Source organism: Cebus imitator, unplaced genomic scaffold (genome assembly GCF_001604975.1).
Source record: "Cebus imitator isolate Cc_AM_T3 unplaced genomic scaffold, Cebus_imitator-1.0 Scaffold43, whole genome shotgun sequence".
NCBI lineage: Eukaryota > Metazoa > Chordata > Mammalia > Primates > Cebidae > Cebus > Cebus imitator.
Window position 1 is genome coordinate 3,328,672 of NW_016107358.1, and position 15,920 is coordinate 3,344,591.

Genomic DNA, 15,920 nt, shown 5'->3' on the forward strand with positions numbered 1-15,920 from the left:
TGCTAAAGTTCTTTGTATCTATGGGAGAAAGATCCGTGAGGGACTGGCAAGAAAGGGAAGCTTTAAAAAAAAAAATTAGAGCTCGTTTAGGTGCATACCCAATCCTTTCCCTATCACTGATCAGAAGCCCGCATAAATTCTTTTGTGTAACCACACTTCCCCTGCAGAGGAGGCTGTTCAACTGATTGAAACGCAAAGGTGTTTTTCATACAGGAATTTAAATCGTCAGCTTGGTCCGTGCCACCAATCTTAAAACATGGCGGGAGAAGAACACCAGGGGGAGATGAAGAGCTGCAGGGGTTGATGTTTTACTAGGACAGAAAGGAAAAGCCTTCCAAATGACAAGAAAACGCAACCTGCCTCGGGGGCCCGATGAAGGTCAAGGAATGGTGCCTAACAGAGGAAGGAGGAATGCGCTTCAGATTATTCCATTTGCTCCCGGCACAAGCAGGGACATCCTTTCTGGGATTTTTTTTAGGGGGGCAGGGATTGGGGGGGTGCTCTTCATTTAGGGCAAAAAATGTGTTCTTATATAAGGTTAAGTGAATATTTGAGAAGGGTGATGTTGAGAAAGAAGAAATGCCATTCGAACAAGGAATCAGATGATACCTCACCTTTAGTGATGTGTTTACATTTTCTAAACAATTTCCTGTCTATTTTACTTAGAAATACCCCCTCTGAAGTGCCACACGGGCAGTTACTGTACAGGTGACAGCATGCCTTAATAAAGTAAGCAAAACGTACATGGGACACACTGGATTTTTCCACTAGTCCCATTTTTCAGGTGAGACAACTGAGCACCCATAATTTTTGTTTGTTCTCCACCAAAGTGCTCATGGTGGCCCAGAAAGACCTATGGGATAAATCTAGAGTCTCTTTCCAGGAGACGACATCAAATACACACTGTGTCCATCTCTTCTTTTTTGTTTTACTCCAGTTTTTCTGGGGATGGAGGGTGGAATTCAAGCATGGATGAATTTCCAAGGCTGGCACAATACACGTGCTGGGAAACCTTTTCTCCCTCTTCCTTCTAAAATCAAAAGGATGATTTTTGTCCCAACAGCAAAGCCATGGGTTTGGACAGCTCAGATCCCCCTAGAAGTCACAGTTGGGGGATAGGGACAGTGGCAGTGACAGGTCCATAGTGACATGTATCCCCTAAAAAAGCCACTGAGGCAAGAGTCACAGATGGGAGAGAGAAGCAAGAACTCTCCCTCCCACACCCACACCCACATCCAGAGATGCCTCCACTCTATCCCTAAGGCCTCTGCCTGGGCCTCTGGCCTCGCGGTGCGCTTACCTCAGCCTAGCCCCGGGGCCTAGCCACAGTTCTCCGAGGACAGGTGGCACCAAGCGGGAAGCCAGTGCTGCCGTCTGTGCCAGGCAGGGGTGCCCTGACCTCCCTCCGGCAGCAGACCTTGTAAGAGGAGAGGAGAACTGATGTCACATTCAAAGGATCCAAGCGGCGCCCCCTACCACCCCCCGGTGGAATAAAGGTGGCCTGGGAAATATGTGTTGGCAGGGATTCCCCCCAACTTTTTTTTTCTTAACCTTTGGCAACTTTGACCAAACACTGGCAACAGTCAGGACCAACTTGTCCTCAAGGCCCCTACCCGGAAACCACCGCTCCCGTCCTCCTTCATATTCTCAGGTCCAGCCTGGGTCTCCCAGCCTAGTACACACCACCCCACCTTGCTGAGGCTGCCCCTGCAGGTTCCAGCAGCGTCCAGCCTTCAGGGGGAGAAGTGAAGCAAAATGAAACTGCCCACGCGCCTCCAACAGCGCTCCCGCCCTGTCTGTGTCATCCAGTGAATATGAATTGGAAACACAAAACGTGGCCAGCCATCCGCCCACACCTGGGCCTTTGGGAGCTCAGGGAAAGTAAATAGTAAGGAAGAATGCAGGATTTCAGACCTGGAAGGGCCCCACCGTGCCAATATAATGTTGCCCCTGTCTCTTTGTATCATGACTTTCATGTGCCTCCATGCGTGTGTGTGTATGTGTGTGTGTGTGTGTGTGTGTGATAGAGTGTGTATGTATTTTTGTCTCTTTCTTTGTGTGTGTGTGTGATAGTGTGTCATTTCCATGTCTCTTTCCGTGTGTGTGATAGTGTGTGTCTGATAAAGTGTGTATGTATTTCCATGTCTCTTTCTGTGTGTGTGTGAGTGTGTGTGAGATAGAGAGCATGTGTATATGTATTTCCATGTCTCTTTCTCTGTGTGTGTCTGTGTGATAGAGCATGTATTTCCATGTCTCTTTCTCTGTGTGTGTGTGTGTAATGGTGTGTGTGTATGTATTTCCATGTCTCTTTCTGTGTGTGTGTGTGTAACAGAGTGTGTGTGTATTTCCATGTCTCTTTCTGTGTGTGTGTGTGTGTGTGTGTGTGTGTGTGTGTGTGTGACAGAGAGAGTGTATGTATGTATTTCCAAATCTCTTTCTTTATGTGTCAGGGCAAGGGGTGGCATCTGCCTTCTCTGTCCATCTCTCCCTCTGGCAGCAGCCCCCTTTTCCTTCTGTAGAGGCAGAGGGAAGCCCAGTTCAGGCCCACAGAAGGCAGCTAGGGCACTGCCAGGCAGCCTCCCAGCAAAACATTTCCCAAAGAATCAAGAAGTGGGGGGAAAGGAGAACCCCAACAAACCAGTTTTACAAGCTGGATAGCCCACGCCTCCTCCACTTCAGGCACTGCTAGATAGAGTGGGGGAGAAGAAGGAGAGGTTAAAAGAGCAGACAAAGGGGTGCAATATGGAGGCTGCCTTCATAGCCCCGCCCCATCCTACCCCTCAGAGGACTGCAGGGGGATGATGCTCTTTTCAGCCACAATCATTCTCAGAGAGAGAGGGGAAGGAAGGGAGCGATGTAAAGAGGAGGATTTTTTCCCCCAATAGAAAGTTTGCTGTGGCTGTACTTGCTTTCCTTTTTTTTTTTTTTTTTTTTTTTTGAGACGGAGTTTCACTCATGTTACCCAGGTTGGAGTGCAATGGCGCGATCTCGGCTCACCGCAACCTCCGTCTCCTGGGTTCAGGCAATTCTCCCGCCTCAGCCTCCTGAGTAGCTGGGATTACAGGCACGCGCCACCATGCCCAGCTAAATTTTTGTATTTTTAGTAGAGACGGGGTTTCACCGTGTTGACCAGGATGGTCTCGATCTCTTGACCTTGTGGTCCACCCGCCTCGGCCTCCCAAAGTGCTGGGATTACAGGCTTGAGCCACCGCGCCCGGCCCTTGCTTTCTTTTTTTAAATTTTTTTAGAGACAGGGTCTCACTGTCTCCCAGGCTGGAGTACTTATAGCTCACTGCAGCCTCAATCTCCTGGGCTCAAGTGGTACTCCTACTTCAGCCTCCCGAGTAGCTGGAACGACAGGCTCAAGCCACCATGCCCAGCTAAGTTTTAAATTTTTTTTTGTAGAGACAGGGATCTCACACTATGTTGCCTAGGCTGGTCTTGAAATCCTGGCGGCAAGCGATCCTCTTATCTTGGCCTCCCACAGTGCTGGGATTACAGGCATGGACCACCACTCCTGGCCTATTCTTGCTTTTGAGGCTACACTTGAATGCTGGAAATTATTTGATAAAGTTACTTTTTATGTATTTCTTCCTGTATCTCTGTATTAATAGAGATCTATAAATAAAACACGCTGAGTCTCAAATACAGATACTACACAGTAGCAAAGTGTACTGCTTTTAGCACTCTCCAGCTTTGCTTTCCCAACTTTTGCGTAATAAAATTTGTTACTTTGCTGAGCCAATACATTGGTTATGAGATGTTGCATTTAGTTCAGCAAAGCTAACAGTCGTTAAGTTGCTTGAAAATCACACAAAGAATGAGGAAGCCTTTTCACAAAGAATGAGGAAGTCTTTTATCATAGGCAAGGTGAAGATATGCACAGCACTAGGCCAGGTTCAGTCTTGGGTTGGTGACTACTGGACATTTCTACTTTATGTTGCACCTTTGTGAAAAATTGTGTAATATAGTTAATAGGCCTGTGACACATCACACATCACATAAAAGAGTATTTCCAATTCTCTAACCTAGCATTTCCCAAGGCTCAGTCATCATGAAACGGCTTCACAATTTTTACCATATTTGGGTACCACCTGTACATTTTTACATAATATTTTCCTTTTAACTGACTTATTTTACATGAAAATTTTTAAGAAAATTTTATATCATTACTATCGTAAGCAATAATCTACATGAAATCATGGTTGGTATGGCTAAAAAAATCTACATGAAATCATAGTTTAACACATGCTAAACATTTAATTATATATTCATTAAGCTATTAAAAATAAAAATGTTCATACATGTATCTTATATACTAACAGAGGCATGCTCAGCACCCTTGGGGAACATGCCCACCACTGCTCCGTCAACTGCAATATCTTAAACCTTCTTCACTGAGAGTTAAGCCCTATTTCAAGTCCTGTCTCTGACCTTTACTTTCAAGATAACTTTCAGATATTTCACACAAGGCAAGGCACTGTGGGAGGCCGAGGCAGGCAGATCACGAGGTCAGGAGATCGAGACCATCCTGGCTAACATGGTGAAAGCCTGTTTAAAAAATTTTTTTAATTAGCCGGGCATGGTGGCGCATGCCTGTAATTCCAGCTACTCAGGAGGCTGAGGCAGGAGAATTGCCTGAACCCAGGAGGTGGAGGTTGCAGTGAACCAAGATCTCACCACTGTACTCCAGCCTGGTGACAAAGTGAGGTTCCGTCTCAAAAAAAAAAAAAAAAATTCCATACGAAAACTCTCCTAAAGACGCATCTCAAAAAAAAGATGTTCTGGCACCCTGAATCTAGAAAAACAAAGGGTTTACATCCCAAAAAGTTTTTAGGATACCTTCCTCTTGGATTATTGCTTCAGTGTTGCAGGAGTTATCTTTTCTCTCACTTCCCACCCTCTCTTTAAATCTCCTGTCAGTGCCACTGACACATGTCCACACACACAGCTGAACCGATAAAGGAGACTAAGAGAAAATCACGATATTATTATGTATTAGTAATTAATGATTAACAATTATATTAGAATATTATTGTTTGTTAATAATTTATTATTATTAACATTAGAATCCTATTTCACACATCTCAGAAAAATGTGAGAGCCAGTGGCTGCCTCCTCATCTGTTAAATGTTCATTCTATGTTATGAGTGACATCTGAAACTAAAGGGACTCTGATGCAGGGAAAGAAGACCACTTGAGGGTGAGGGGAATGGAGCCAAGTCACTTCATTAAGTCTAATTTGTGGAGTCATTCTAAACAAGCTTTCCATGTGTCTGAATGGGGCGGCAAAAGGAGCTAATTCTGGAGGGCAGGTTTCAAGGAAATATGTCGGCTACCTACATGGTTTCTTTGTTTCCTATTTTCCTTCTTTCCATCCTTCCTTCCTTTCCTTCCTCTCTTTCCTCTCCTTCCTACCTTCCTTTCCTTCCCTTCCTTCCATCCCTCCCTTCCCTTCCTCTTTCCCTTCCCCTTCCCTCCCTCCCCTCCCTCCCTCCCTCCCTCCCTCTCTCCCTCCCTCTCTCCTTCCTTCCTTCCCTCCTTCCTTCCCTTCCTTCCGTCCCTCTGTCCATCCTTCCTTCTTTTCTTCTTTCTTTCCTTCCTTCCTTCCTTCCTTCTTTTCTCTCTCTCTTTCTTTCTCTCTCTCTCTCTTTCTTTCGACAAGTTTCCACTCTGTCACCCAGGCTGGAGTGCAGTCACGGCTCCCTGCAGCCTCGACCTCCTGGGCTCAAGCAGTCCTCCCGCCTCAGCCTCTTAAGTAGCTGGGAATATTATGCATTTCTTTTTTGTTGTTTTTTAGAAGTTTCTTTGGCACATCAAGTATAATGGCAAAAAAATATCTTCAACCATTCTCAATTTTTATGTAATAAAAGGTCTTTGGTGTCCTACTAAAATTCAGAGAGCTATCCTAAAACAGTAGTGAGAAATTGATTCATTTGAAATTCATTTTCACATAAGAAATCTGGAATCGGAAAACTTCCTTTACTCCGTTTCTCGAATGTGATGTGCATCCATGTTTATCGATCCACCACTAGGTGTCAAAAGGAATTCTAGATACACTGTGTGTCCCAATGTAAAGACAGCATGGCTTATATTCACAAGTCAATAGACTGATGCAGGATTGATAGATACCCCTGGAGGAAAAGTGATACTAGTGGAAAAAAATGTAACAATGATTGGGATGAGGAAGCTGAGGCTCCTACAAGGCAGCTATGATGACTCTAGGAAAGGCTGAATGGAGGTTTTAAAGGGTAGTAGGAAAGATTTTCAAAAGTAAGAGTGTTTATGAGCTTTGGCAAAGGATGGAACATGGATAAGAAGGGCCAGAGAATTTGAACAGGATGTTTTGGCTACTGGATTTGCAGTTGCAGTGAGAGCACAAGGTGGCTGGTGATGATGATGATGATGAGAGAGAGTATGTAGACAATGTGTGTGGTTAATACTTCCAGTATCTCTGTAATGTGCTGGAAGACTGCGAGAAGTCTGTATAGTTGTTACATATGATTCTCAAGTCCTAAGGATGAGTGTCCAGGCACTAAAAGGAGAGGAAGATGTTAAAACTGGCCACAGTTCCCTGAGGAGCCCCTTCCTGTACGAAAGCTCCAGTGACTTTGACGGTTTATGCTGTGGACTGTGCTGCCATTAAAAGGTTCGGATTTTTATTTTTATTAGAAAATACTGCATGAGTTCAAATCTCCTCCTCCACATTTTGGAAATCCCCCCTTTTTGGACTCAGATATTTATAGAAAGAAAAATTCCCTACTGCATTTTAGAAAAGTTATCTGGCTTTCAACACTTCTTCTCATCTCTTCTTTTCAGGAGAAGAGATTGAATAAATGGATAATTTGTAATTATCCGTACCTGCCGCCTCGTTACAGATCATTCATACTCCCCCCTCAAACTCTAATTTACTAAAAGTAAATTTCTCTTCAGATAATCATGTTTTCCCAAACATGAATATGCTGGGAAAATGGAAAGAGTATATTTCACTGGTTGTCTTCCTAGGAAAAAAAGTTAGATGACTTTTTAAATGGACATTTGGATTTATTTGCAAATTCAAATTTAATTCCACATGCTCCAAAATATATTTCACACCAAGGATTTTGTTTGATTTGGCTTTTGCACTTTTTCCATTTGTTCTTTTGATGGAAAAAGAAAGTTTGGGATAGTTACAAGAATAATTTTCCTGGAAATTCATGTTTTAATTTTTTTTTCTGTGAAGTTTAAAAACTCCTGCATACATTGTGTTAATATTATTTAGCATTTATTAATTACTGGCATTTCCCTAAGTATAGACTTTATCAAGGGCAGTCAAAGGGGCATTGAAAGATGTCTCTTTCCTACATGTGACTTGCAAGAGCAAAAAATGAAGAGTGATGACATTGTGTGTCAATCTTTGCTGTAGCCAGTACTCCAAATTATGACTTTATTATGTTGATTCATTTTAGAGACATGTGGGAAAGAGAAAAATGGGATAAAATGAAGAAATATACAGTGTGTGTGCTTATGGCTCAAGAGAAGGCCATTGTGACACTTTAAGGGAAGCAGTAATGAAGACTTACTTTTAAAGAAGAAGGAGGAAGAGAAGGAGAGGAAGAGAAAGAAGGAGGAAGAGAGAGGATCAGGCCTGGAGCCCTGCCCCCATTCTCAACCTCCCTCCTTCCTGGAGTGTGAGAGAAGCAATGAAGCATGATTTAAACAATCTCAAAGCTGCTAATGTTCGTGTAAAGCCCATAATCTTGCTACAAAGTGGAAAGGATCTCATGAACTGCAAAGTAGCTTGTTTAAACTATTTTTTCCAAATTGTTTCAAGATTAGCCAGGGAGGGCTAACACTTTCTAGATAAAGCATTTGCACAGCCTTATTTCTTTCTGACTGTTCTTTCTCCCCCCCATATCCATTCTATTTTTGTACATTATCTGGAAGAAACTATCTTTTTGGACTAATGACCAGGTCTCTGTACCAGTGGCTTCATTTTTCCCATTTCTCTCCCACACTCCTCCCCTTTCAAGGGACATTCTACCACTTTGTTATGACTTGGATCCAACCAAATGAGACAAAGAGCACCTGTTTCCAACATGCATAGAAACTCAACCAAATGCCCACCTCTCTTTGACTGGCTAGCATTTTTTTCCCATATGTGTACATCTACATATTGATTTTTTTCTGCTCTCAAAGGATGGCCAGAAAACATCAAGGACATCGTAATTCTACTTTTTAGTTTTTTTGATCTAACCTATACTCACCTTATTTCTTTAGATTAAAAATGATATCAGTTCAAAACCCTAGATACAAAATGAAAGAAATAATCAATAAGTAATAAGTTCTCAGTGATTTTTCGAGGGCTTTGTTCCCTTCTAGGGAACACAGAATCCAAAAACGGCAACCATCTTTGAAAAAGCCACCACCCACTAACGTTTAAGTGGGAGCAAAAATAACATATTGGAAAAAGAGAACATGACTACGGAAAGTGACCAGTCTTTAATTTAGCCAGAACTCCAAATTATGAGAATACTCACTGCTTAGGAAAGTGAAACTATTAATAATGACATGGTCCAAACATAGATCATCCAACTCAACAGAAACTAACATCTACTTATTAAACACCTCCTTGGAGATCAACTCCTCACTCAGATAGTCAAGGTACTTAATCTCTCTCTGCCTTTTCCCATTACAAAATGAGAAAATATCATGTGCCACTTATCTCAAGATGCTTAAAGGAAAATGTTTAGTTGAGACTGTATGTCAAATGATGGAGACTGTTGTATGAATTGGAAAAAGACTTACTCTTTAGTTAATAAGAGATACAAAGAGCTACACAAAGTTCTTTTCCAATCAAGAATTCAGAAGAAAAGGAAAGAGCAAGGTATCATCAAATGCAGAACATTAAAAAACAATGCAAAGAACAGAGGAAGAAGTGTTTGATATAAGCTCTATTACTAAATGTTGACTGGGGAAAAACAATATCAAAATCCAATTTATGGCAGAGATGCTAAGTTGAAGAGTCAAAAAGTTGAAACACGAGACATTGTACAGAGAGGTCTGAAAGAGGAAGATTCAGGCAGTCAGAATGTAGATATGGTTTTGAGGCTGAGCACATGAGCTCTTCCTAATTCCAGCTGAAAGTGTCAGACTTGAGTTATGAAGCAGGCAGTGGAGAAAGTGTAATTTGTAAATATGTTTTTTAAAAAAGTGATCTGAGAAAAAAAGTCAGTTTTATTTTAATTTCCTATCATTCTTTCTTTATTAGGGACAACATTTTGTTTGTTTGTTTGTTTGTTTGAGGTGGAGGCTTGCTCTGTTGCCCAGGCTGGAGTGCAATGGTGCAATCTTGGCTCGGTGCAACCTCTGCCTCCCAGCTTCAAGTGATTCTCCTGCCTCAGCCTCCCAAGTAGCTGGGATTACAGGTGCAGGCCACTATGCCTGGCTAATTTTTGTGTTTTTAGTGGAGACAGGGTTTTGCCATGTTGGCCAGGCTGGTTCAAACTCCTGATCTGAAGTGATCCACCTGCCTCAGCCTCCCAAAGTGATGGGATTACCGATGTGAGCCACTGACCCCAGCCAGGGACTACACTTCTTACAGAAATTTTCTTGTGGGTTGTAGAGATAAAGTAAAGCACTAAAGATTGTGTAGAGATAAAGCAGCACACTAAAATGTCTTAAGTAGGAAGGTAGAGAATGAAGAATGTTGATTTTCTAATTTATGAAAATGTGTTAGGAGAAAATAGTCAAATATTATTAAGTAAAATAGTGCTTATTGTGGGATATAGAGTTATTAATAACAAAAGAATATGCTACTAATAAATCTGAGTTACTATAGAATATGCAGGAAGAAATTGTCTTTCCAGGCCTCATGTTTTTATATTATTAAAAGTGACATCAATACGGAAAAAAACAGGTTCCTGCTGCTCACCTTCATTGAAAATATAGCTTTGAAAGCCCCCTTTATTGTTCACCCATTTACCACAGCTTAGTATTTTTGCAATCTTCAGCTCACTCTAGAAACTAGCTTTTCCTTTCTCTTATTTTGTCACAGAGCCAGTTTTTCACAGATAAATTAAAGCCATGTTTACATCTGTACTTGATTATATTCTCCTCCTTACATTATGTATGTAGGTTTCTTTTAAAAAGCAACTCTAATAAAACCTCTCCCTGTAGTTACACAGATCTCTAGTTATCCTTCTTCTTCTCCATCAAAGTTGTTTTTGATTGGATTACTTATAGTGATACTTTTGGTTTCAGTTTGTAACTTCCCATTCCTCTTGAACACTTTCCCTTTCAACAATCTCTGAAAGTTTCTACCTATTTTTTACTGTACATTTCACAATCTACTTTCTGGTGATCTCTGGTATCTGTTTGCCTTCAGGCTAGATTTTCCCTTTTGGACTGTTGAAAGGAATGATAAGATACAATTTCACTTAAGGTTCTGATCATTTTCATTTCACCAGATATTTGGGGTTTTTTTCCTATTCAGCTCAAATTTTCCTATCGGCATCTTTCTGCGAAATGAACGGGCAAGGAGGCACAGGCCCTTGAAGAACAAGAGCATGCAAAATGGTTGATAAAAAAAAGAGCTGTCCTCAGACACCCTGACTTAGCAAAATTTATCCTAAGCCAACCCTACCCTGATTGCTCTCTGACCTCTGACCCCATCCTGCCAGCCTCCCATGTGTGTCAGAGCTAGCTTGAGCTCCTGTCTTGGCTTGGAGTTTCCTTTATCCTCCATCTCAACACTTCAGCTTCTGGCTCCCAGCTCATCTCCCATGCAGATCTAGCCCTTACACCAGCTGCCTAGCATGGAGTTTTCTGGTTAGCTTTAGGAGTGGCTAAATCTCCTATCTTTCTCATCTCTTTACCAGGGTCCTTGTCTTGGAGACATACCTCCCCTCTCTGCCTCTGCTACCTGTATATTGTGGGAAAAAGAACACTGGACTTGAAATCAAATAGGATTTGCAATGGTGAATAAAAACATACTAAATTCCTATTTCCTTAGATCTTTAAGGTAGTGGGAGAGACAGCCAAACAAGTAAACAGAGAAATAAATATAAATTGACAAGTTATGCTCAGGGCTATCCAGGCAGGTTTTATAACTATGGTGATTTTATGATAACTAAACTGGGAGATTCCAGCTGCAAGCACTGCCACAGAAAGTTGGAGGAGGGAGGGTGAAAAACATGAATTCAGAAGGAAGGTAGGGAAGGTAGTATTCTTTCAAAAAATAAGCCAAGTGTTAAGCTTCATAAAGGACTCAAGTATTCAAGCTGGTTTTTTTTTTTTTTTTTCCCAACAGAGTCTCGCTCTGTCACCCAGGCTGGAGTGCAGTGGCATGATCTCAGCTCACTGCAACCTCCGCCTCCAGGGTTCAAGCGATTCTCCTGCCTCAGCCTCCTGAGTAGCTGGAATTACAGGCACCCACCACCACACCCAGCTAATTTTTATATTTTTAGTAGAGACAGGGTTTCGCCATGTTGACCAGGCTGGTCAGGTCTGGAACTCCTGACCTTAAGTGATCTGTCCACCTCAGCCTCCCAAAATGCTGGAATTACAAGTATGAGCCACCATGCCCAGCCTGAACTGGCTTTTGCAAGAGATTTTTAAATGTAGGATTTGAACAAATGGGAAATATATGGTATGTGTGGTATATGTGAAAATGATATATATGGCTCAGACTAAGAAGAAAGAGTGGCCAGACATTAGGGATTAAAGACCCTCAAGGACCCCAATCTGTCTTAGCAGTGTTATTGTAAGGACAAAAATCAATAGTATCTTCTGAAGCAGTTGCCATTCAATAAAAGGAAAGGAAATGATTTTGGCTACCTAGTGGCTTGAGGAAGGCAGAGATCTCTGAGAACTGATGAGGTTTGCTGAATTTTAACTTGGGAAGAATAAACAACATGCTTAGCATAAGGATTCCCAACAAACTTTCTAAAGGCTCACTATACCAATGAATATTTGGAGGGTAATTGGGGTTTTCTGCTTCTCCTCCTAGATACTTTCTAGCTAATTCTTAGTAAAAAGAAAAAAAGAACTATACTTTAAAGCAAGTGATTTTCTTACTCATTAAATGTTCCAGTAAATGATTTCTTAGAGAAGAAATTAAATGTATAACCAGAATTCTAAGAAGGGGATGATCTGATTTTTAATTCATAACCAAGTCCCACTCCCTCATCCTTCATCAATCCAGATTATCGAGTCCAAAAATAAAAATAAAACCCACAGGCTTTTCCTACAAATGTTGCCTTCATCCCAGTGGAGTTGTGGAGCCATGGGGAGAAAACAAGATCCAAGGTTTCCGGCAAATCTCAGCTCTACCATTCCCCAGATTCCATTTCCTCATCCGGAATAGGCAGGTGGCAATCCAGCCCTGGAGGCCCTTGGTGTCTATCACGACATTGTCTTCCAAGGTCTCCAACCTCTTGTGCTGGTGTAACTCAATCCTCTCTCACAGGATGACTCCTGACATTTTGAAATAGATAACTCTTCCTCTACCGATTCCTGAAATACTGGGATTTCCCGGAGTTTCGCCCTTGGCCCTTTCCTCACCCAGCAGAAACCTCCTGAGTAATTCTATCCATTGTTTATGTCTGCAAGACCTTTAAGAACTGACGATTCCCAAATCTATTTCTTACAAATTGTGTAACCTTGGGTGAGTTACTTATCCTTTCTGTTTCCATTTCCTCATGTGCGAAATGTGAAAAGAGTGGATTATTGTAATTATGAGATGAGCTCAGATATGTAAAGCGATGTAGAACAGTGCCTGGTGCATAGTTGGTGCTCAGTAAATGCTCACTATTGTTTTACCATTGTCCTCCTCGTTGCCCAAGCCAGAAATCCACAAGACATCCTTGATTCTTGTCTCTTCAGCCCCTCCTTCCCCATCTTATCAATTCTATCTCCTAGTAGCATTGCCACTCACTGGAGTGCCCAAACAACCTCATGATTAGTTTCCAGCCTCAGGTGTCATTTTCTCCATAATCCATTCATCACATTGCAAGACAATTAAGTCAGTTAATTTCATAACACACTAGATTTTCCAATAAAACATTGCCTGCGAAGAGAATTAGACCACCAAGCATAATAATCAGGTGATCCTATGAATGTCTGTTTATAGCAAAGTCCCTGTCCCTCATTTCTTATCCTTCTGAAGAAGCAAAAGTTCAAAAAAAGCAAACAAAAATAATCATATGTCTATATTCAAAATGCTAACAGATTTGTATATTTATAAATGCAAAACTGATTCTATTTCTCCCCCACTTTAAATCCTTGACCCATTACCCACAACTATCAAAATGAATCTGAACTCTTCAAAGTGGCCCTGCCTCCCAGCCAGAGGTATTTGAGCAGGGGCCTTGAACTTGTCCAGCTCTGTCTCTGGGAGCTCTGTATGTTTTTCCCTCTGCCTGCAGTGAAGCTGTCCCTATGCTTCTGCACTGGCATTTGAAGATCCAAGGTGAATGTCACCTCCTTGGGGAAGTCTTCCCTAAAACCCCTCCACATACATATTTATGAACCATTGTCTGGCTAAGACAAAATATAGGTGCCTAAGTCCTCCTGCATAATAACTTGGTACAGACTTCTTGCATAATACTTATTACACCCAATTGTAATCACCAGTTGTTCACCCACCTCACCTTCCAGACTATAAATTCCTTGGTGTAAAGGAATGTACTTTATTCATCTTTGTTTTCCCAGCTTTTGCACAGTAACTTACTTTTAGAAGGTACTCAGTGAAATTTATTTTTAAGTACAGATCGAATCCATAGCCTACATGGAGTTCCCAGCACAGTGCCTGCACTAACAGTCGAATCGTTCCCTTCTCTTTCTGCTAGTAGAAAATGCCATCTGGATGGAAAGTCCCCCTCCTAGAAATTTCTCTGACACTACCAACATCTTTGTGTAAATAATAAAACTCCTTGTGTGTTAGGATGCTTATTTTTAACTTATGTACAAATACACACTGGCATGCACACACACACACACACACACACACACACACACACAGTGCCCCCAAACACACAAACCAAGTCCCTCTCACTCAAAGACTCGAGTCTGCAATCTAACCAGCTAATTAAGAAGGGAAGTGGGGGTGCAAGGCCTCTACCTGTTAAGTGTCCCCTACAACTTTTAAAAATACCATTCGTTTAACTGACCTGAAAGTGTTGGCCCCAGATCTTGTTATGAAGAAAGTGAGAAATTTTACATTTATAAAAAAATGTATAATATCAACATTACATGAAATATATTATAAATATATCAGGTGATCAGATATCTAAAAATTGTTATCTTCATGGTCAAGTCCAAAGGTTGGGGAAAAAGTAAATTTTGGTTACAGTGGAGAGAAAATAAACAACTACAGATTTGCTGTGTCAAATGAAAGATGTCTATTTTAATCAGGATTTTATAACAAAAGAAATATGTGTAATCAGGCCAAGTCTCTCCCTTTAAGAATTCATGCCAAGACTCTATCACATCCCTCATCTGCCCTGAGTGAGAAGTGGCTTCAGAGCCAAAAATGACTTATCGGGACAGTACTTTCTGTCTGTGCATGTGGCATGAGGAAGCATGTCTATGAGAGAAGAGCCCCAAGTGGCCAGATGAGGGTCCTGAGGCCTGACAGCCTATTTATGAGCCAGAGTCTGGGGGACCCTCATGGCTACCACTAGAGGTGCTCTTGGATTAGAAGTGTTTTGAGGTTGCGTGATGTCTTGGTATATCACTAAACACTGAAACCTAGAAGGAAATCCACTAGTCACTTGTCTAGTTCATATCATGGGTCTTTGGGGGAAAAATACTAGCGGAAGGAAAAAAGAATTCAAAAGGCTTTCTAGCAGCCAGTGCCCAGTCCTCCCAGCAAAGAACCAGAATTGTCCCTTAAATCCAAGGTAAACAAGAAAACGTTCTGAAGAGTGAAGTTAGAAGGCTTGGGCTGAATCCCACAACTGACACTTGCTAGCTATTTGTCATTGGACAGTTAGCCCCTCTGTGCCTCAGTTTCCACATGGACCAATGAGACATCTGACTGGCTCTGACAAAAATCGAGTAGGGCAGATCTGAAAGCACCAGACAGTATATGTCAAAGTTAGTATGTAGATGATTCTAATTTATTCTGAAAATATTTATGGAGAGCCTATTAGAGACCAAGTAGTATTCTAGATGCTGGCAATACAGATAGTTGTAAACAACACAGTCCCTATTCTCATATTGTAATTGGGGGAGAAACATACATTAAAAATTGAGCTGAGAAAAATAGAAGTTTTTAAAATAAATGTCCACTTTTTCCATTGGGGAGGTATGTTCTTTTACTGAGGACTTCCCATGATATAGTAAATATGCCTCATGTTCTGATTGCATCACAGGGCTTTGCATTAATATTCAACAAATTTACTCTTAGAATTGATCTCTGTCTATTGCACTCTCTGCAAAAAAGGGAAATAGCATTTTATTACCAAGGTCTTAAGTTGCTAATTGCCTCATGCTTTTCTAAATTTTACTACTTATCTACATCAAAATAAAATCCATTTGAATTAGTTACATCTCCTACTCAAGTTTTAGCTGCTCTAATAAATTCCATGGGGGGGGTAGTGTACATATTTATAATTCTCTGGGCAAAAGACACTTTGTTTAGTCACAGTGATAATTCACCAAGTACCCGCTCTGAAGAGAAGGGTTTTTTTTTTAAATAAGAGTGAAGACCAAGTGAAGGTAACAGATGAAATTTCTTCCAGATGAAGTGGAAGCCAGGTACAACATAGGAGTAAGAAAAGAATCCACCCTCTAGTTAGCATCCCCAGCCCCATTAGTGTTATTTCTTTTTTTTTTTTTTTTGAGACGGAGTTTCGCTCTTGTTACCCAGGCTGGAGTGCAGTGGCGCGATCTCGGCTCACCGCAACCTCCGCCTCCTGGCTTCAAGCAATTCTCCT